Raw genomic sequence first — 23231 nt, forward strand, 5'->3', positions numbered from 1 at the left:
TTGTACCTTGAGGAATTTATTCCATTGGGAAAATATGAAACTTGGGAGAAACTTTGAAATAATGAAAAAAAACCAAATCGACACTTCTGGGAAATTGCAGAGTCGAAGAGATTTGTAATGAATCTTTAACTTTGGACTTTGTTCTCCTATCACTGTATGACAGTGGCTTCTCCACCAGAGATGGATTTGGCCCCCTCTGCACGGCCATGTCTGGAGACTTGCTTGTCACAGCTGAGGGTGTGGTGTGCATGTGGCATCTCGGGACTGGAGAGTAGGGCTGTGGCCCACACCCGCCAGCAGACCGGAAGCCGCCTCAGCAGAGGACTGGCTCTCAGTACGGGCCGGCGGCCTGAGAGACCCCGCTCCATAGCACTGGGGTGTCCTCTTCTGCCCAAATATTTGTGGCACTTAGGGATGCAAAAGAATAGAGTTCCTGCATTTCCCCAGGCAAGTTTATCACTACCATTTTCCAGGTTTGTTTGTTTGTTTTCAGCTAGAAGATTAAAAAAAGAGACTAAGGGGGTTCTTGAAATACGGTCATTAGGTAAGGTTCTCTAGGTCTAAAATATAGTTTACACGAAAATTTGAGCTTTAGACATACATTGTATATAGCATTTAAGTGTTGACCCAAAGCATATAAAATTAGCATCTGGACAAATGAAAATTCTAAAAATTATGGCCAGAGAAGAGATGAATACATTTTATTTTCCACCGACAAGTTGTCGTAAGATGTCATGGGCGGGGCTTTTGTTCTGTAGAAGTAAAGTGTTTAAGGATCCGTGTTTCTTTTAAAGATCGGATGATATTGATGTCTGAATTTATTTTTGTGCTAAAGCCTAAACAATGTATTTAGCGTATTTTCTGTTTTATGTCAGTAACAGCCCAATTTTGCTATTGTTATCCATCCCGTTGCTCAGAAGGACTTGTGAGGTTTGCGTTCTCCGTCTGAAGCAGCTCGCCCGTGTGAGGACAGAGCGCAGCAGTTCACAGCTGAGGGTATGCTTCCTTCCCTGTTTCCTGAGTGTTCGTCTCCTGTCTCCTCCCCGTCACTTTGACGACTCCAGTAATGGCAGGGAAGGGGCGGTGGCAGCTCAGATGGGAGAGGGGCCGAGGTGGGACCCGGTGCCGTCGGCCGTGGAGTGTGGGTGACGACGTTGTGCTCCTCGTGAGCCTTGTGTGAAGTAACTGCTCTGTTCAGAAAACACAGAGTTGGGTAAATGTCTATAAAAATAGGAGTCCGAACGCCCCGGACATGGAGCGGTCATGTGTGTGTGACAGTCAGCAGTCACCTGAGTTTGTCCCCCACCTGTGCTAGTAACTGCTGAGAATCACGGATGCGCTTGCGCTGTCTGAATATTTGACTTCTGGTTCTTCCCGCCTGCTTCTCAAAACGGATCCAGTTTTGACGTCTAAAGAGGAATTATTAGTGACACATACCGGAAGGTGAACCAAGAGCATTGCATTTTTAATTTCTAGCCCTTCTGTTCCTGAAGTTTGGGCGGTGATGGTAACGGGCTTGTCTTTCCGACCCCAGCTACTGTCCCCAGCCTGTACTTGTGATTCTTCATGATACATCCGATCTTAGTTGTCCAGGTAAAAAGAGGCAGGAATCATGCCCAATCCAGGACAGTGACTAAAACACGAATCACTCAGCTGGCCTGGAAATCTGGTTTTCTACTGGCAGAGATGGAAGCTTTTGCAATTCACCACCCTTCTCAGGGCCCCAGTTATGAAAAGCATGCTGGGAAGTGATGAGGGGATGAGTCAGCCAGTACGGGCCGGGTACTTGTCACAGGAACAGCATGACCGGGGAGAGAAACACAACAGTCCTCTCCTTACACAGCTGGCATTCTGGTGAAAGAGAGAATGAACCCACTTAACACAGTGGAAAGAGAACTTAGTACTTGGTGTAAGGAATTCAGTTCAGTGACAGTTACCGGTCGTGAGCTGGCGTTTGGTGTGCCAGGCTCCTCCACAGAGAGCCCCACCGTTTCGAGAGCAGAGCTATTCCCCTCTCAGATTGGGGCTAGGGGCTTATATTCCCACAAGAAAATATGCCTTAGTGCTTCTAACATGTATTAGGAAAAACCAGTGAGGCTTCTGTAATCAGAACCAGGCTTTACCCATAGTAAGCACTCAAATAATTTAACTCTGATTTCTTAGATTTAATTGCCTTAATTCCAAACTTGTATTGTGCTTCAGCAATCAATTATTAGAGGGAGATTCTTCCTCTGGGAGAGGAAGGTGGGGGTCACTTAATTGGGTCAGGTTGCCAGGTGAGGCCAAGTTACAGGGTTAATTAGGAAGGAAGCCTGTGGTTTTCTTCTGTGGTCTCTGACCTGGAAACATGTTAGAAATGCGAATTCTCAGACTTACTGCATTACACGTTTGGGGGTGGGCTCAGAAGTCTGTTGTGGCAAGCCCCCCAGGTCACATGCTCGCTGGAGTTAGAGAGGCACTGCCGCTGGAGAGTGTGGGGGCCGATGGATGGTTTCAGAATGGCACCAAATAGAACAGAAACTCGGGAGAAACAGGCCGTGTTCCTAGAGCAGGACGAGCTTAGCCAGAAAGCAAGTAGATGCATTGTATGTGACCGTTAGTCTTCAAAACACCATGGGAAGGGTACCCATGGTGGTAAAAGAGTGGACACGGAGCTAGTGAGACCTGACTAGGACGAGAAGCTGTGAGAACACGGTTGGTTTCCAGACGCGTCTGAGTCTCTGAGCCACTTGGAGACGTTTAGAAAGTTCTAGGGGTTGTTCCTGTGGTCAGGTGCTCAACAATGCCAGGGCAGTGAGAACTGCGGACGGAGGTGTAGACTTAGTCAGCAACCAGGGCATGGGAAGGAATTCGAATGTGCTCTGGCTTTGAAAATTAGGCAAGAGCCGCAAAGCGTGAAGAGCGTTTCACGTGAGGAGAGCAGCACAGACAGGAGGGAAACAAGCATCCGGACTGACCCCGTCGTACAAACATCTCCGAGAACCACCCTGAATGCAACTCTTTCCAAATTCTGTCCCTCTCTGACTCACCATTTCCTAACACGAGGGTGGGGGTGGTAGGAGAGAAGGAAAAGTTAATGAATAATTTGGTTTAAAAATGTGATGAGTTTCAGGCTGAATGAGAAGTAAAAAGTAAAATGGTGTGTGGATGGCATTACGTGTGGGGTTTTCTATTTCATAAATTTTTGGATGATGCATTTTTAGTAATTTTATGATGAAAAGTTTTACCTTTTATAAAGGCTGAAAGGAAGAATAAAGCAAGGATGTTCACGTGGATAGATCAGATCAGGTAAAGGTGGGAGAGAGCTGGCAGTGGTGAGGTGGCGATGTGAGCGCACCTTCAGTGATGGAATGCACACTGCGCCATCGTGGTGAAGGGCACGGCAGGGGGCACGGCGAGGGGCCACACTGACCTCTGACCTGAGCCTACCTTGGAGCTCCTTCCGTTGTGAAACATGATAGCGCCTCTGCTCGGAGGGCTGTGTGAGCCCTGTGTGCTGGAGGAATTCAAGGTGATTGGCTCTGAGACTGAGCCTTTCTGCGAGACGCCCAAGGAGTCCTCGGAGGGAAGGTGGGGTTCAGGGTTGTGTTACCAGGCTAGTAAACACGAGGCCTCAGAGGCCTGCCAAAGCTCTGCGTCAGCAGTGACACCAAATATACAGACAGTGTTTTCAGGGTTCTGAACACATAACAACAAGTGTGTCATCATCGCTCTGTGAGCCTCTATTACTTAGCTTTGTTGGCTAATCCTGTTTTATTTAATCCCCACCCCTCACTACCCCACTGAATTACTTTAAAATCAATTCTACATGTAATACTTCAGTATATATCTAAGAAACAGAATTCTAGTTTTATTTAGAATTCCAGTTTTCTATTCTATATATAACCACGCCTGAACAAGCTTAATAATAATAATTCCTTGATATCATCTATAGACTGAATGTTTGTGTCCTCCAATATTCGTATGTGAGAATCCTAACCCCCACGTGGAGGTGTCAGAGGCGGGGCCTGTGGAGGCGATGAAGTCGTGAGGGCGGAGCCTCGTGAATGGGATCAGTGTCCTTATAAAGGGACCCCAAGAGGGCTCCCTCCTCCCTTCCACTCCGTGAGGACACAGTGAGGAGAGCTGTCCATGACACAGGAAGCAGGTCTCACCAGACACGGAATCTGCCTTGACCTTGGACAGCCGGCCTCCAGGATGGTGAGAAGTCATGTCTGTAGTTCCTAAGCCACCCGTCTGTGAGGTTTGTGTCATCGCCGCCCACACGGACTAAGATATCAGCTTATCCAGCCAGTGTTCAAAGTTCCCCAAGTGTCTCAGGCATATCTTTTTATATTGGTTTATTTGAATCAGGTTCTAAAGTACTTTTATTGCCTTTGACTGTTATGTGTCTTAAATGATTTTTAATCTTGGGTGGGTCCTCCTCCCTCTTTTTCTTTTCCCCCCAATATTTGTTTGTTGGAAAAAACTGGTTATTTTCCCAGTATAAATTGGTCCATTTTGGATTTTGTTTCCCTGGTGTCTTTTAACATGTTCTTCTATCCCCCATATTTCCTGAAAACTGTGGTTGTATATGAGGTTTGATCAGATTCAGCCCCATTTTACTTGGATAAAATACAGTTCATAGATAGTGCTGCATCCTTCCTACTGAGTCTCATCAGAAAGCACGTAATTCTCTCTTTTTGTGACGTTGAGCGTGATCAGTGTTTTCAGTTGGGTATTATCAGCCTGCTCCCGCCATTATAGAGTTCCTGTCAACCTTTCATTTAATGTCTTAGCAGTTACTGATGATTGTTTTCTAGATCCATTATTTCATTAGGGGCTGGAAAATTGAGTTTTTCTATCATTTCTTTGTACTTCTTAACAAGATGTTTTACAAAGAAAAACTGTCATTGATTGTTTGATTACCTAGTGCAGTAGAAGCGGGATAAATGCTTCCGGAATGAGGACTTAGTCCCTAGCACTCCCCAAAGGTGATGTGGGAAGTGCTCCCTGGTCCTGACAATCACAGTGAGCACCTGAGCCCTAAGGACATGTGTGATGTGTCCCCATCATCATCATCATCACTGGTTCCGGCCAGCGAGCACTGTGAGCTGGCTCTGTGTTCTGACAAGACTCCAGCACTCTTTTGTTGCTTCTTTGCTTTCTGCTATGGTCAGATGTCTCAGAACCAACTGAAACATTTCTAGCCCTACCCTAGACAGGTTTGTTTCTTTTTCTTTTTAAGAATACAGGCTTAGATTTTTTTATATAAAAATGTATTTATGAACTAATTTATTGTGACACATTTACTTTCCGGCTTTATTTAGGAGAAATCCTTGCTATGACTATTTAGGTTTGTAAATCTAAATTTACTTGTGGAATCAAGTCTGCACTCTTGGACCAAAGGAGAGACTCCATTCTAGAAAGATCCAGTCCTCTGTGGGAGGAGAGTGTAGACAGTAACTGTAGTCAGGGGGTGTGCCAGGGGTCAGTTTCCAGGAACCGTGGCACCGCACTGCTATCTGTATGCTCCCAGAATGCAAGTCAAGTCTGGATAATCCTACATGCTTCACTGAGGTCACCTTCAAATGAGCCTTCAAGCCCTTTGAAGAGAGAGGTCCCCAGTGGCGCCCAGCACTGGGAAAGGAGTCCAGCCTGCCAGAGGGAGCCGTTGCTCTGAACAGCCCTGGCTCCTTGTACGGTGGGTAGATGCTGTAATCTGAGCACTAGGAATGGTTATTGCTAGAGGTTCTAGAGCCTTTTAGACGATTGAGCTAGAAAGTGCATTTGGTTTGTTTTGCAAAAGAAATAGGTGACAGGAGTTTATACTGGAAATTCCAATCTAACAAAATCAGGTACTTCTTTGATTTTATGTTTGTGGCCTTTTCTCTTGTGAAAAATCTTGGTTCCTAACTATCAGTGTAATTATTTAATTTCTTTATATTACTGCGACGGTTAATTTTTATGGGTGAACTTGGCCAGGCCATGGTGCCCAGATATTGGATCCAACGTTCAGGATGTTTCTGTGAGGGTGTTTTTAGGTAAGATGAACATTTAGATGGTTAGACTTTGAGTAGAGCAGATTGCCCTTCATCACGGGGTGGGCCTCATTCATCAGTGGAAGGCCTCATGAAACAAAGACTGACTTCTCCCAGCGAGCAGTTCTGCCCAGGGCGCACATGTGCCCTGTGGTGTTGGTCGTCCCGGGCTCTGCAGCCCTCCTGCCTCCCCTGCAGCTTGTGGCCTTGCAGCCCCCACACCTGAATGGGTCAGTTCCTTAGAGTGAATCTCTCCACACATATGCTGTTGGTTTTGATTCTTTGGAGCTTAAGACAGATGTATTGGAACTTCCACTTCTAATGAACAGAGATTGGATTTACCCTCCCACCCGAAACAACTGAAAAAACAGATAAAATAAATGAAACACTGGAACACAAGACATTGCACATCAGGCCACCAAGGCGGGTGGTCTCTGGGAGACAGGACACACATGAAGTGAGCCCCACGAATGTCCCAGTTTGCTGCCTGGAGGATGGGGGACCAGGAGGATGCTGGCCGCCTGCATGAGGTGGGAGGTGTAGCTGAGATTCTGGGGAAGCCCAGGTGGCTGGAGAGCAAGGGAGGAGTCCTGGGGAAGAGCGCTGCGCAGAGGAAACGCTGGAGGTCTGCGAAGGCACCCGAGTGCCCACGGTGTAAAGTGCTCGCGGCCGAGGAGAGGAGGCGGACAGGACGCGGAGGCGCGGCCCCGCGGGGAACCTCGGAGTTCCCAGCGTAGTGCGTGGACAACTAAGAAGGCTCTGGCCAGACTAAATGCAGGTCTTGTCCAGACTGACAAAGCAACACCTGAAAGGATCAGACTGCTTCCACGTAACTTAATGGTGTCCCTAATCATTGTTTATTGCTGCATGACGGCACATGTTTACTTTCTTACAGTTCCTGAGGGTCAGGAACCCAGGTTGTGGCTTAGCCGGTCGCTGTGGCGCAGGCTCTGTCACGGGGCTGCAGTCGGCCTGGCAGCCAAGGTGGCAGTCACCTGAAGGCTTGACTGGGGCTGCAGAACGCGGTGCCAAGCTGTCCCGTGCAGCCCTGGGCAAGAGTTCCCTTTCCTTTGCCACATGGGCTCTCCAGAGGCCAGCTCCCCGCAAGGCCGCCGGCTTTCCTCCGCTGGACTGATCCGGCAGGGGAGAGGGCAGGCGACTCGGCTGCCACAGCGCCGCCTGGAGGCTGAGCTCAGGTGCCAGGCGGCCGCACCTCCACGGTGTTGTGTGGTCTTGCACCACGTGGGAAGAGGGGACTCCAGGTCATGATGCCAGGAGCAGGGCCCCAGGAGCCATCTCAGTGGCTGCCACCCACACAGGTGTAGACGTCCTCTTACGTTTTTACAGCAGACATCTTTTTTCAATTTAAAAAAGTTTTATTTTTCAATTACAGTTGACATACAATATTATGTTAGTTTCAGGTATAAACATAGTGATCAGACATTTACAAAGTGATCCCCCCCATAAGTCTAGTCCCCACCTGACACCATAGATAGTCATACAGTGTTACTGACTATATACCTTACGCTGTAGTTTACACCCTGTGACTGTTTTTGCAACTGCCAATTTGCATTTCTTGATCTCTTCACCTTTTCCATCCATCTCCCTACCCCTCTCCCATCTTGCGACCATCAGTTTGTTCTCTGTATCTATGAGTTTGTTTCTGTTTTGTTTGTTTGTTTATTTTGTTTTTTTTAGATTCCACATTCAAGTGAGATCATATGGTATTTGCCTTTCTCTGTCTGACTTTTGATGGACCTAGAGGGTGTTATACTAGTTGTAGAATTCTTAACAAAATTTTAGCAATTGAATCCAATGATATATAAAATAGATAACAGAACAAAGTGGGGTTTATCCTAAGAATGCACGGTTAGCTTAACATTTGAAATTAATCAACATAATTTACCATTTTAACAGGCTAAAAATTATAGACAAATTATAGGTTCAGAAAACGCATTTCACCCTCTAGATTCATCCATGTTGTCGCAAATGGCAAGATTTGATTCTTTTTTATGGCTGAGTAACACTCCACTGTATATATGTGTCACGTCTTCTTTATTCATTCCTCTTTCACTGGACACTTAGGTGGCTTCCACATCTTAGCTATTGTGAATAACGCTGCAGTGAACATGGGGGTGCAGTCATCTCTTTGAGTTAGTGTTTTTGTTTTCTTTGGGGAAATATCCAGAAGTGGAATTGCTGGGTTCTATGACAAATACACCTATTATGGGGGATCACTTTGTAATGCATATAAATATCGAGTCAGTTTGAGGTACGCCAGAAACTAACAGGAGATTGTATGCCAATAATGTCTTAAAAAATGCATTTCACAAGATTAAGCCCTCTTTCCTGATGAAAAGTCTCACTGCACTGGGATAGAAGGGATAAGTAAACAGATGTCATCATGTAAGTAGATCCTACAGTTTAATATTAACACTTAATGGTGAAAGGCTATGCTGTCGCCCTAAAATCAGGAACAAGGCCGTGTATTTGCCATCGCCACTTCTATTCAGTGTCATGTGGAAGTTCTAGTCATTGCAATAGGGCAGGGAAAAGATACAGAGGCATCCAGCTTGGAAAGGAAGAAGTAAACTAGTCTTTTTGCAGACGTCATGAACATCTACCTAGAAAATCCTATGGGATCTGCATAAATGAAATTAGAACTAATAACTTAGTTTAGCAAGGTTGTAGGATATGAAATCAATATACGAAAATTGTATTTCTATAGCCTAGCAACAATTAGACATCAAAATTTTAAAAATCTATCATTTATAATAATGTTAAAATACATAAAATGATTATGGGTAAATTTGACCAATATATGAAAGATCTGTACACTGAAAATGACAAAACACTGAGTGAAATTACAAAAACAAATAAGATTTAGTGCTGTTAAGATGTCAATTCCCCCCAAATTAATCTGTAGATTCAACTTAATCCCAATCCAGCAGCCATTTTTGTAGAAATTAACAAGAAGATTTTAAAGCCACAGCAACATTGAAAAGGAAGAACACAGTTGGAGAACTTGTAATGCCTGATGTCAAGACTCACTGTAAAGCTTCAGTAATCAGGATAGTGCAGTAGTGACGACAAGGTAACAGGACAGAACAGACTCTAGAAATAGACCCTCACATGTATGGTCAATTGATTTTCAACAAAAGTAGGCGTTTCTCTGCACTTTTGGAGAGAGAATAGTCTTTTAAGTAAATGGTCCTGGAACAATTAGATATCCAAAAGCACAATCCAAAAAAAAAAAAAAAATCAAAACAATAAATCAAACTTTATCAAAATTATGAACTTCTGTTCTTTGACAGACACTTTTAGGAGAATGAAGACAAGCTATAAGTTGTGAGAGAATATTTACAAATCACATATCTGACGAAGGACTTGTATACAGAATACATAAAGAACTCTAAAAATTCAATAAGAAAATCTAATTTTTAAAATGGACAAAAGATTTTAACAGATACTTCAGTGAGGAAGACACTGATGACTGATAAGCACGTGAAAGATGCTGACCATCGTTAGTCATTTGGACATGGAAGGAAAACCATAATGACGAGGTACCATGACTTATTAATTTGAATCGAAAAGACTGACCATGCAAAAAGTCGACAAGGCTGTGGACCTCTCCTATGTTGGTGGTGCTAATATAAAATGGGGCAGCCATGTTGGCAAACAGTGTGGCAGTTTCTTAAAAAGTTAAACAAATTTAGCGTATGGCCTCGCGATGATGTTGGGAGGAAGAAGCCAGACACGAGTACACACTGTACTGGGCCGTTTATATGATGGTCAAGAATTAGCAAAGCTAATCTGTGACGACAAAGGTCAGCATAGTAGTGTCTATGGAAGACGTACCTGTTGAGTTAGGAGGAGAAGGGGCCCTGCTGAGAGCTGGAAATAGGCTGTATTTTGACCAGCTGTGATTACACGTGTGTGTTTTTAAAAATTCATCAAACTGGACACTTAAGATTTGTTAATTTTATTCTTTGACTCTATACCTCAGTTAAAAAGAAAGAAGATATATTACTCTGCATTTCGAAGTTTAAAAATACATTTTAAAATAATTCACTCATCAAAGAGCGTTTAAATAACTTACCTAAATTCCACAACTAGTAGATGGCACAGCAGGGATTAAAATCCAAGTCTATCTGACTCTAAAGCCCATTTAATTATTGTGCTGTGCTGCTGCTTGCCATGCCTTCTAACCCCAACATTCTGAAGAATGGTATATGCACCAGCTAAGCTTTGGGAAGAGTAAAGGAGTGGACTAGTTGTGTGGCCATTCTGAAGCTATCAAGGTCAAGGAGGAATGGGGAAAAAACGAATAACGAAGGAGAACAGTTGTGTTCAGTGAGCCTCAAATCAGCAGTTCAAGTGAAAGGCAACTTGGTAAGAGATCGGTTCCGCCTGCAGTCTCAAAGGAGGAAGTGTCAGAAGTGTCATAGGCACAGCGAGAGAGACCAGATGACGATCAGATGGCTGTCACCAGAGCTACACCCAGGTTTGTGTGAAGTAAGGGGATGGACAAGGTTATGCAACCCCAGCCCCAAGCCAATCACTGTTTGAGCCTACACTCCATTTCTTTTTAATTTATAGGGGAGAGGGAGAGAGCGGAAGGAGGGAGACGGACAGAGAGGGGGGCTGTTTGCAGGGAATAGAGGTGCAGTTCTGGGAATAACTAATCAACGTTTGATAGTAGAACTGGGCTATATTTAGATAATGTAGTTGTTTCAGTGGAAAAGTTTTTCTCATATTCTTTTCCCTCCCTTTAGTATATTCTCAGCACACATCTGTCCACAGCTCATAAGCGGCGCACTGAGGGGCAGTGCATTTGGCAGGCTGAATTTGGCACTGGTCTGACTGCCTCAGCATGGAAAAGGCCCGAAGACACTAAATTCTATTCAGTTTCATTGGTTGAGCTTTTGCGAAATGAGGCAGGAATCTTGATAACTTGCTTCTGGGCAGTGAGAAGAAAATCCACAACCTGCAGTTTGTGCCTTGGGTTGCAGGTGGAAGTCAAAAACTAACGCCCCCCCTTTCCATCCCACTCCCCGCCCCGCCCCATGACGAAGTTGTAAGACTAACTGCTTTGCTTACCTCTTCTCAGTCAGAGATGAGACTATCCAAGTAATGGCCAAACTGAAGGCCCCTAGTATTTTTTCAATTAGCATCTATAAGGAAAGAGCTGTTTTTGCCTCACGCTGGTATCCTGTGTCCCTGTTTCATTGCCCTTCCAGCAGTGACACGTGGATGTTTGTTTCTGCAGCTGTCTGCGCTCCTCTGGAATGTGGCCCCTTGCTCATCCTGCCCTCATCTGGCCTGCTGTCGGGCTGGCATGAGCTGACCTAGAGGGCGAGGATGGGTTCATTTTGCTTTCTCACTCATTTCCTGAGTGTATATGGGCTAGTTCCTCTGCGCCCGCTGCGCCCCGGGGTCTTGTCCTGGCTGCCTCCATTCTCGCGGCCTTGGCTGCCTTCCTGGTAGGTGTTTTCTGGGCACTAGAGGGCAGCAGTTTCAAAAGCTCAGGCATTAGGAGAAAGTGAACCAGAGGTTCTAGAATTGTTGGGCTCCGTGTGTTATCCCAGAATTCCAACACGAATGCTCCACCAGCCCTCTTCTTCCCTCTCCAGATCAGTGTTCCCCAAGGGTCCTACCACAGCTCGGCCCAGGAAAACGTCTCTGTTGTTACCACTCCCATCTGCAGAAGGACTAAGAAATCACTTAGTCTGAGTATTTTGTAGATGAGATACCCGAGGACCAAAGGGGAAGTCACCCCCTCAAAGTTACATGGCTAGTTGGTGACAAAATTCAGACTGGATTCCAGGGCAGCTGGAGTTAGAATATAGGGGCCATCGGTTAACTGAGAGTAATGAAAGGTCTAGGTGTGGATAAAATGGTGGAAACTCTACAGCAGGATCGGGAAGGGTTGGATGGGACCCAGAACTGAGTCTCAGAAATAGTACCAACAGTATGGATTGTAGAAATTAGTGAAATTTTCTTATTTTTATATGCTCTCTTTAGATTTCACTCCAACAAAAGCCCTTTTGAGAAAAGGGTCTGATAAATTCATTTACACTAAAATGTTACTTGAAAATTTTAATTTAATTTGTACTTCTCTTGATGTGTTTAGAAAATTAAATGATAGCAAAAGGGTTGTTTTAAAAATACCAGTTCTCTGCCCCACTCCTACTCAGCCCCCCCAGTCCTGTTTCCTAGAAGTAACCACTTTAAGTTCTTGTAGCATTTTCTTCTCGTATTCACTTCTATATTTCTATGTACATGTATTTATGCATATAGTATGATTTATAAATTTATCAGTTGTAGATGTTAGCATTAGCTTTCTGTTACGGTAGATGAGAGCCTAGCTTTCTAAATACCTTGTTTATCGTCTCCCATTCCTCCTCCCAATATCCTCCCAATATGGTTATCGCACAACATTAGGTCAAATCAACATTAGCATTGACAGTATTATGGTTATAGAAATACCCCCACACTTTCTCCAGGTAGTGTACTATCATTATGCTTTCTTTTATACACAACTTTTTGTTTAATCTAGAGTTAATAATTTCCTTGTTCTTCCATTTGCTTAGCTATTTACCCACTGCTATTTTGTCCAAATGTTTTAAAAGATCTCTCAAATGCAAAGCAATATATCTAAATTTCAGTTTCAAAGCACTGAAACATCAGACATGTCTCTCTCCTCTCCCCTCCCACCTGGACTAGTTATTCTGCAATTCATGGCGTCTGTGCAGGTACTTCCTCTCACTCCTTCTCTATGTTGGACCCGCTGTTTCCACATCTTTTTCACTGGCTTACTCCCTTGCAAGGATGGAGAGCATACTCCAGTACCTTCCCAAGAAATGGTGCATGAAAGGTAAGGTTTTGAGTCTTTGCATGCTTTAAAATATTTTTATTGGGCTGGCCCGGTGGCTCAGGCGGTTAGAGCTCTGTGCTCCTAACTCCGAAGGTTGCCGGTTCGATTCCCACATGGGCCAGTGGGCTCTCAACCACAAGGTTGCCAGTTCAATCCCTCGAGTCCCGCAAGGGATGGTGGGCAGTGCCCCCTGCAACTAAGATTGAACACAGCACCTTGAGCTGAGCTGCCGCTGAGCTCCCGGATGGCTGAGTTGGTTGGAGCGCGTCCTCTCAACCACAAGGTTGCCGGTTCGACTCCCGCAAGGGATGGTGGGCTGTGCCCCCTGCAACTAGCAATGGCAACTGGACCTGGAGCTGAGCTGCACCCTCCACAACTAAGATTGAAAGGACAACAACTTGACTTGGAAAAAAATCCTGGAAGCACACACACAGAATAAAAGTTCTGTTCCCCTTCCCCAATAAAATCTTTTAAAAAAAATATTTTTATTTACTGCCACACTTGATAGACATTTTGGCTGGGCCCAATGTTCTAGGTTGGAGAGATTTTCCTTCAGGTTCAGGAGGCACTGAGTCATTGTCATCGAGCTTCCAGTATTGCTGTTGTGAAATTGGATGCAATACTGATTCCCAGTATGGAGCACTGTTGTGTTGTGTGGTCTCTCTAAGCCTTGGGCATCTTTCTTTTCTATTTTTCTGATTTCATGATAAAATTCCTTGGTGTGAAACATTTTTCATTAACTTTGCTGGCTTCTTGAGGATGCTTTCAACTTGAGATTTATGTCTTTCAGTTCTGGGAAATCTTTTGTATTACATGCCTAGATGGCTTCATTGGTGAATTCTACCAAACATTTCAAGAAGAATTTACATCAATTTTTCTGAAGTTATTTCAAAATATAGGAGAAAAGGAACCATTTTCTAACTCATTTGATGGGGCCAGTATTACCCTGATACTAAAACTAGACAAAGACATCATGGGAAGAAAACTACAGAACACTATCACTTATAAACATCGACACAAAAATCCTCAATAAAATACTAGTAAAACGAATAAGGCAGTATATTGAAAGGATTTTACACATCAACAAATGGCATTTTTACCAAGAGTGAAATAGAAATTCAACATGTAAAAATTATTCCATTTAATACACCACGTTAATAGAATGAAAGGAAAAAACACATGATCATCTAAATTGATGAAGACAAAGCATTTGACAAAATCCAACACTTTTTTATGATGAAAACATTCAACAATCTAGGAAGAGAAGGAAACTGCCTTAATCTGGGTAAGGGCATTTATGAAAATTTACAAATAACATCATATTCAACAATGAAACACTAAAAGCTTTCCTCTTAAGATCAGAAACAAGACAAGGATGTCCACTTTAATTCATAATCACACTGGAGGTCCAGAGCAATTAGACAAGAAAGAGAAAGAAAAAGAATTTAGCTTGGTGTGAAAGGAGAAAAGTATTTCCATACTACATGATCTTGTATATAGAAAATATTATAAAGAAAATACACACATAAATATATTTTAATCCATTCTTCAAATCTCAGCCTTTTGATTGGAAGTTTAACCCACTTACATTTAATGTAATTACTAATGTAGGATTTACACCTGCCATTTTGTCACTGTTTTCTATTCGCCTTATGTCTTTTCTCCCCTCTATTCCTACATTAATACCTCTTTTTTGTGTTAAATAGATATTTTTCTAGTGTGCCACTGCAATTCCCTTGCTTTTTCTTTATATATATGATATATATATGACACATATATATGTCATATATAATATAAATTGTGAATATATACATATATATATATATATATATATATATATATATATATATATAATATGTAATACATGTTATTTTTTAGTGCTTTCCCTGGGATTACAATTAACATGTTAACTTAATCTATTTAAATTAATATCAATTTAATTTTAATAGTATACCAAAGTTAGTATCCAGTATAGCTCCTTGCCCACTCCTTTTTGGTATTATTATTTATATAAATTATATCTTTTTACATTTTAAGACCATCAATACATTTTTATAATTCTTGCTCTATTCAGTTGTCTTCTAAATCAGTTAGGAGGAGAAAAGTGTCAAAAACAAAAATACATTTATACTGTTTTACATATACCTGTGTACTTATTTTTACCAGTGTTTTTATTTCTTCATATGGATTCAAGTTTCCATCTAGAGAACTTTCATTTGAGTCTGAAGGACTCCCTTTAGGATTTCTTGCAGGGAATGTCTATTAGTAATGAATTCTTTCAGTTTTTAAAAAACATGATAATATCTTAATTTCTCCTTCATTTTTGAAGAATAGTTTTACAGGACATGAAATTCTTGGTTGGCATTGTTTTTATTCCAACACTTACAGTAAATATGTTATCCCACTGCCTTCTGACTTCCATGGTATCCAGTGGGTCAGCATTTAATCTTAATTTGGATCTCTTGTTATGATGACTCATTTTTCTCTTGATGCTTTCAAGATTCTCTTTCAGTCTTGGGCATTCAGTAGTTTGACTATAATGGGTCTAGGTATAGACCTTTGACATTTATTCTCCTTGGAGTTTATTGATCTTGGGAGTGTGGATATTTTGTCATCAAATTTAGTGTGTTCTTGGGCGTTATTTGTTCATGTGTTGTTCTTGCCCTTTCTCCTTCCTTTTCTTCCAGAACTCCCGTTATGCATATGTTGGTATGCTTGTCAGTGTCGCACAGGTCCCTGAGAGTTGGTTCCCTTTTATTTGCATTTCTCAGACTGTAATCACTATTGATCTATCTTCAAGGTCACTGATTCTTACTTCTGCCAGCTCAGATCTTCTGTTGAGCCCCTTTAGTGAATATTTGATTTCAGTTATTGTACTTTTCAATTCCAAAATTTCTGCTTAGTTCTTTTTTATAACTTCTGTCTCTATTTATATTATCTATTTGATGAGTCATTGTTCTTATACTGTTAATTCTTTGAGTATGGTTTTCTTTAGTTCTTAGAAAATATTTATAATAGCTGGTTTAAGGGCTTTCACTAGTAAGTTCAGCATCTAGTCTCCCTTGGAAATAGGTTTTATTTATTGTTTTTTCCTCCGTGGGTGAACCATACTTTTCTGATTGTGTGCATGTCATTTTTTTTTTTAATGGACAATTCAAATAATGTAATGTGGCAACCCAGAAATCAGGTTCTCCTCGCTCGTTTGTTTTTGTTTTTTACTGTTGCTCTTTGTTTAGTGACTTTTCTTAACTAATTCCTTAGTCTGTATTCTTTGCATGTGTGGCCACTGGAATCTTTGCTAGATTAACTTAAAGGTCAGTTACTGATTGAACAGAGATTTTCTTAAAAGCTTTGAACCCACAAGTCTCCTTCTCTTTGCTGAGGGGCTCTTCTTGGGACACACAGATGCACAGACCAGCAGCTAGCACTTCTTTCTTAGTTTTCACTTCCTGTTTGCACAGAGCCTCAAGGTTGGCCAGAAGTCAGAATTTAGGCTTTTCTCAGATCTTTCCTGGGCATGCTTACAGACTTATACATGTGTATGCTCTCCTAGGAGTATGTTCAGGCTTTTCAGAGTTCCCTGTGGACGTAGCACACCCAGAGTTTCCTTTCAGGTTTTGTAGCCAGCCTCTTGTTTGCCCTAACTTGTGTTGCCACCTTACATAACTGCAGTGTTAAACCTTTGCCACAATTGGTCTAATTGATTTAATTAATTGATTTAATGGCCATAGTTACTTGTTTTGGACAAATGTCCTAGGGATAGGGATTGAGTCATATCGAGCCTTATAAATGGAGCTTTTCCACAGCTACCAGACAGGTACGATAATGACAGTTTTCTGGAGATGTTGCTTTTTGGGGAGCTACACACTCCTCTGTCCCCACTAGTGGCTACTAGGCTGCTGGTTTTCGCGTCTCTCATGGTTTCGAGGCTCCTGGTTTTAAAGGCTAGTACAGAGCTGGGCAGAAGGGGATGAGAATAGAGCAAGTTAAAACTCCACAAAGCTCAACGATTCTTACCTAATTTTAGCCATTTTTCTTCAATAATGCTCCTCAGATTGTTGCAAGCCTTTGGTTAATTTCCAGAGTTTTGAAATCGTTGATTTTGACATTTTTCCCAGTGTTTTTGTTACTTTTACGGAGGAGGAGATTTTGGGAAGTGCTTACTCCACCGTTCTGGAAATGCTTCTCCTTTTGCTAACATTTGGATGCAAACTGATGTGGAAGGAGGTACAAATGCATGTGAACATGTCATCTCGAAGGGGCTAAATTGATGTTTTAAAAATTGAATCTCCAGGTTACTCCTCCTTATGGGAGACACTGGCCACAACACTTCTCACACAGGCAAATTGTTTCATACTTATGTCCCGAGGTTTGTGAACATGACCCCAAACCTAAAGCTTTAACTTAAAAGAGACCGCATCTTGTGAATGACCCAGTGACTTTGATTTTTGGAAGGAGTACAAATGCATATGATGACGCCTCCATGTGGGTTCTTTTTAAAGGACACCATTTAGAAGATGCAAGCGTTTTTCTCCGTTGACAGTTCCTTTAAACACATACTGGCATTGTCCTTACAGGGTGTTATTTTTATTGGTGGACAAACTGAAGCATTAAATTTCATGATTCAGACCAGAATAATTTATAACTGATGCTTCGCTAAGGGACAGGAGCCTTTGTTTATCTTGACTGATTTAGGTGAATGAACCAAAAGGAGACAGTGAGTGATAGAGCCGGACCCAGAACATTGTTACGCCTTTGTAGGAATGTAAGACAGGAGACCCAGGGACCCCGGTCTCCGCTGTCATAAAAAAACTCCCAAATATGTCTTTTCGTGCTTTTCTATTCTACAGAAGATTTTATATAGGAAAAAGCTGTTGAAATCATGAAACAAAACTGTACCTAGTATTTGCAGATCAACCCTTGACTGAAAACATAATGAAAATATCAATTTTCAGTTGGTAGGCCAAATACAAGTTCTATTTTAGACATTTTTTTTCCCTATTTTTTTCAAGTGTGCAACTGAAATGATGATGGTAGTTTCACATTTCTATGATCTACTTTTTCACATTGGACCTGTTTAGAGCCCCAAACCCAGCACCAATTTTATTTTCACTCGATTCTTCTTTTCTAGGGAAACTGCAAATTAAGTTTCTTTATATTATTCCCCAAACTGCCTTCCTTTCTTTTCTCCATCGCTGGGCTCTCAAATGATTGCTTCTCTGTGAAGAACCGAACAATAACAAACCACTGGTGCTGGTTTAAGTCCTATATTTAACCAGCACATTGTTTAATCAGAAACCTAATTTGACCTATTGGGTATCAGATTTGTTTAATGCATCTGAAAATAACATATCTCCATCCTGACTGAGACACTCATCCAGCTTTCCATAGACAACAGAGACTTCTTAGTACAAAACCGGATACAGAAATCACATCATTTGACAGAGTTTGAAAGTGAAAGATTAGAAGTTCAACCAATATTTTATTTTTATTTTTATCATTCCACAGAAGGTTTTCTGTGTGGTTGCCTGTTCTACTTTTAAATTTTTCTCAGACATTATTCTCAAAAGGCACATTTTGGTATATGATTATTATTATATAATATTGTGTTTCAAATTAGATATTTTGTAGGTTGTTTCTAGTGACACCATCTTTTAAACTAATTTCAAAATAGACATAAACATGCTGGAGAGTTGAGTCTGCAAGATGAGGCCAGTTTGGTACAGATGGCCCTCAGTGGCCTTCGTCCCTTTCCCTGGGGTCTCTCTTATTCTTTGGGTAAATCACTCAGGTTCTGATCAGCCACCGTGTCACCTTTGCCTCGTTTCCAGTGAGATGGTTGCTCTATACTGGATCGGAAATTGGGAGACCTGGTCCTCGCCCTGCCTGTTGTTCACCACGGGCCGAGTTACTCACTCTTTCTGAGCCTCGGGTCCCCGTCTGTAGCGTGCAACCGTGTGTGTATGAGCAGGAGGTGGGCTCGATGGGCTGCAGGCTCGTTTTTCTATGACTCAGAGATAGTCCTGGGTATGCAATGCAAGCCCTGGTCATCTCGTCCTTTTGACGCTTCCTAATTTCCTTGACAGTCATTCTCTTTCTGTACCTTTCCGCATGTATCTTGTTCTGTCTTCTGTATGCTGGCCAGTTAAAATTTACTGAGTGGTCACTCAGAGGCAGCTACTGCTGGAACCGCTCTGTGTTTATTAGCTCACTTATTCTTTACAACGACCGTCTAGGCCACGTACCAGGGAACTGGGGCACAGAGAGGTTAGGTCATCCAGTCAAGGTCATTCTGTTAGCAAGTAGCTGAACCAAGGCTTAAATTCGGGTCTCCAGGGCCCAGAGTCATGTTCTGAGCCTCGCAGCACTCTGCCTCTTTGCAGGAGAACCTGTGTTCCACCTTAAAACAGCGTTGCCGCGCTCTCTTCACTCTTGGCCTGTCAAGGTTAGACCCCAGACTTGCCTGAGAAGATGTGGTACTTTTCTTAGGGTTCCTCCTACGTCTGACACAGCTCGGGTGCAGTCGGGGTGTCTTTGTCCCTTGTTTCTGTCTTCACTCAGCAGTTCTCCCCAGAAGTCTCCTTGGTCTTCACCCCAACAGACTCCTGACAGGGCGGCCCAGTCTCCTCACACAGACCCCACGTCTCTGGCTCAGGCTGAAGTCCTTGTGACACATCATGGACAGATGGCCTCCTGTGGAGGAGAAGCACCTAAAAACCGGTGTCGTTGTGCTGGACACGCTATGCTGGACACGCTATGCTGGACACCTTCTAATTATCGGACTCCGTCCTTTATCAGCTCTGGGCTTGATGAAATGATCACTGTTTTCCGCATTTGACCCGTGGTCGCACCAAATCTGTGAAATGATAGGTCATGCTGTCTTTAATGCGGAGAGGTAACAACTACAGGCCTAGGTGTTTGGGGAGAATTCAAGGACTATTTCTTGCTTTTAAAACTTTTTCTCGAATAATTGTGTGGGGGCAAAGCCCCAGAAAGTAGTTTACAGGCTCTCGGCCTCACGTGGAAGGGTGCTGGCTCGGGTATTAGATGGCCGTCAGCTGTGACTGATTGGCCGTCAGCTGTAACCATTGAGCCATTGGACACTAATATAACTGCTGCGGCTACGGAGGAGAGCGGGGGAGAGCGGAGGAGAGCGGAGGAGAGTCGTCGGTCGGTTGCAGAGAAAATGGATGGCAGGTCCCACGTCCAGTGAACCCAGCCTCCAGTGAGACTATAGTGGTATGACTCCCCTACTTATGGCCCCGTGGGTGTTCCTTTTTGGCCTCACCATATCCTGCGTTCTCTTGTGGGGAGTGGGAGCAGAGACCCCACCGGACGCCCTGCATGACACATGGCGCAGCGAGCAGGGTCTCCCGCACGACAAATTGACATCTGTTGGTGTGTAGGTGTAAGTGTACAGCATGAGGGTTTGATTTACGGACACTGGGAGAGGATGACTGCAGTAAGTTCAGCTCACATCCATTGTCTCATTCGGATACAATGAAAAGAAAAGAAAGAATCAGAATAAAGGAAAAGAATTATCTCCTTGTGATGGGAACTCGTAGGATCGACTCTCTTAACTTTCTCACATATCAGACAGCGGTGGTAGCTGATGTCACCATGGCTCGTCACCGAGGTGTGAGTTACTCCCTCCACCTCATACTCATCTCACAGCTGAAACTTTGTACCTTTGACCCCTCCCTGTAATTCCCCCACAGCCCTCTCCCCTCCGCCCCTGCAACCTCAAGTAGTCGGACCTCCTTTTCTATGAGTTGGGCTTTTTCATGTTTCTTGTTTTTTAAGATTACACATATAAATGAGATCATATAGTATTTCTTTCTCTGTCTGACTTATGTCACTCAGTATAATGCCGTCAAGATCCATCTATGTTGTCACAAGTGGCAGGATTTCCTGTTTTTTTTATGGCTGAGTAATGTTCCGCCGTGTGTATATACATCTTCTTTACCCATTCGCCCACCATCCGCCATCCATGTGACAGAGGACCGTTTCCATAACCAGGTGTCTGCAGGGTCTCAGGCAAGTGCCCAGCTCAGGGCCGATTAATGCGCACTGTGTATGTACTGAGTTGAACTGAACGTCCTGGCCTGTCACCCCTGGACCTGGCTTCAAATTCTGAGTTATTAGAAGTGTCGTCTTAGTCGGTTTATCTCTGCCTGTCTCCTCTCTTGGTAAAATCACCCTAGTTTAGTTTTTTCTCCTTGGTCCTCTTTTCTCCTTCAGCCATCTCAGCGGCTGACCTCTGAGCAGCCTCGTGACCTGCAGGTCCTCTAGCGATGAGGCTCGGGCTTCCTGCTGACAGCTGGGCTCGGGATAATCCCACTGGCAGCTTCCTTGCCCCCCTCTCCTCTTAAGAAGTATCTCCTGCTCCAAACTAGGGAACTGTCCATCCGGTCCCTTCCCACCCTTCCTTTCCTGGCACCCCATCTCCTTTCTCATCGTGGGGGCTGTGCAGCCCAGACAGCCTGTCAGAGTGAGCAGAGACGAGATGGCCATGGCTCAGGAGCCCCAAGGAAGGAAGTGCCCTGACGAGGAGGCCGTGTCTCCAAGGTGGGCTAGGTCTCCTTCACCTCCCTTTGCCACCCGCCTTCCCCCACCATCTCCTCCAGGGCAGCCTGGAGCTCGGGCAGGAATGATCCGGGCTCCGAAGGGTTAAGGCCATGTGCCCAGAAGGATGGAGACGGCGATCAGTTATCATTTAGGGAGCCGAGGAGTCTTCCTCCCGGGGCCTGCTCTCCCCTTTCACATGATCTCTGGCCCTGGCCACGGATAGGAAAAAAAATAAAAAGAGGAAAAAGGAAAGAAAAGACTTTCAAAATAACTTGGGAAGTCCTTGTAAACGCTCGTGTTTCCATTTAGCAGCATGAATCCAGCACAGCAGCAGACCCTTGGAGGCAGCAACCACCTGGGAACTGAGGGGAAATGGGTCTCAGACTCTGCAAGTGTCCAGTGTTCTTGGTGGGGGGCTGTGGGGTCGGACTGACTCAGATCCTCTCAGGGGCGGGCTCAGCTCTGAGCTTTCATGAGTAAAAAACCGAAGACCAACGCCATGTGCGTGACCCAACTGTCCTGGAAGCTTCCATTGGAAGAGGACCCAAACCTTAAGCTGTGCTTGTAGCTTCAGCCCAAGTAAGAAAAATGAGGTGGGGTCGCCGGGTGGGGAAGTGGCGGAAGACGGCTGTGTCTTTAAGACTGTCCTCTGGTTATACGTATTTTTTCTTCTATGAATGGGTTTTGCTGTAAATTATAGCTTTGCCCGTGGTCCCTTGGGTCAAAAGAAATAGTCTCTAAACAGAAAACAGCTCTGATTGGTGACTCTCGTCTTCCCTCCCAACCCCCTTCCTAATTGAAACCAAATGTGCAACATGCTGGATGCCGGGCTCCCTGGCGCGTTCCCAGGAATCCTCAGAATGCAAGGTTTCTCTCAAAGGCGTCTTGCATCAGCCTGTGGGTGAATGCCGCCGCCGGGCTCCTCCACCGGCTCAGGGGAAAAAGAAGTGCCTCACAACAAGCGCTGCTTTGGGGCCGGGGAGCGCAGTGGATTCTCGCTCTTTCTTCTTTCCACAGCTGTGCTCTCCTGGATGAGCGTAAGTTACATGCGTGTGTTTTCTTTTTCCTTCATGATTTTTCTTTTCCGAAAACGAAAGCTCTGACTATACTTCTGGCGCCTCCGGAAAAGTTTACAAAGGAGGCAGAAGGGGGTTTGAAGTGAGGCCACGAAGGGAAGGGGCCGGAGGCCCCCTGGCTTGAGGAGTCCCCGGTCTCGTGTGTCTGGGAGGCCGGATTTGCGTTATGAGGGAAGAGTAAAGAGCTCTAACGACCAAGGAAAATGGGAACCGAACCAAGGCGTCCATCGCAGCCGCATGTCACAGCGGCATCGCTGGAGAAGCCGTTGGCAGACAAGACAGGCCGAGCTCCGAGCGAGCGGGGATGGGCTGGGGTTCCGGGCCGGCCGTGCTGGCGTTCAGGGGCCCTGAGGTTTGGAGGGGCAGCTTTTGTGCTTGTGCTTCTTGAGGGGAGTGGAGATTCGCTGTGAGGAGGGCAGCGTGGGCTGCGGGGCGGCCGGGCCTGGGTGGACGGGAGGGGAACGGGCTGCCCAGGTCGTCCGCCTGCCTCCCTGGCCTGGGCTGCCTTTCCCTTTGTTATCGAAGACGTGGGGCTGTTTGCAGTTGGGGCTACGGAGTCCTGGCTGCAGCTCAGGAGTCCCATCCAAGGGGAAGGAGAGTTTTCCAAGTGGCCGACTCTGTCAGGCCAGCCGCTGGAGGCGGGAGTCCGCCCTGTTGAGCCAGTGGGGCCTCAGCACCATTTTGCCGACG

At 44.3% G+C, this 23231-nt stretch overlaps 1 protein-coding gene across 4 annotated transcripts in view; it reads left to right on the forward strand.

Annotated features, from left to right (window-relative positions):
* The first annotated feature begins 145 nt into the window (after positions 1 to 145).
* Positions 146 to 23231, forward strand: part of DDR2 (discoidin domain receptor tyrosine kinase 2) — a 99362-nt gene continuing 76276 nt past the window's right edge. For 2 of the 4 annotated variants that reach the window (XM_074322056.2, XM_074322057.2), the window contains exon 1: positions 22242 to 22502. The gene's annotated coding sequence lies outside the window, so the exon portion shown is untranslated. Of the gene's footprint in view, positions 448 to 917; positions 997 to 22240; positions 22503 to 23231 lie in introns of those variants that run through there. The other 2 variants (XM_088801539.1, XM_074322055.2) reach the window with 2 other exon arrangements.

The sequence above is a fragment of the Rhinolophus sinicus genome, chromosome 11, assembly GCF_057876585.1.
Source record: "Rhinolophus sinicus isolate RSI-liver-muscle chromosome 11, RSI-T2T, whole genome shotgun sequence".
Lineage (NCBI taxonomy): Eukaryota > Metazoa > Chordata > Mammalia > Chiroptera > Rhinolophidae > Rhinolophus > Rhinolophus sinicus.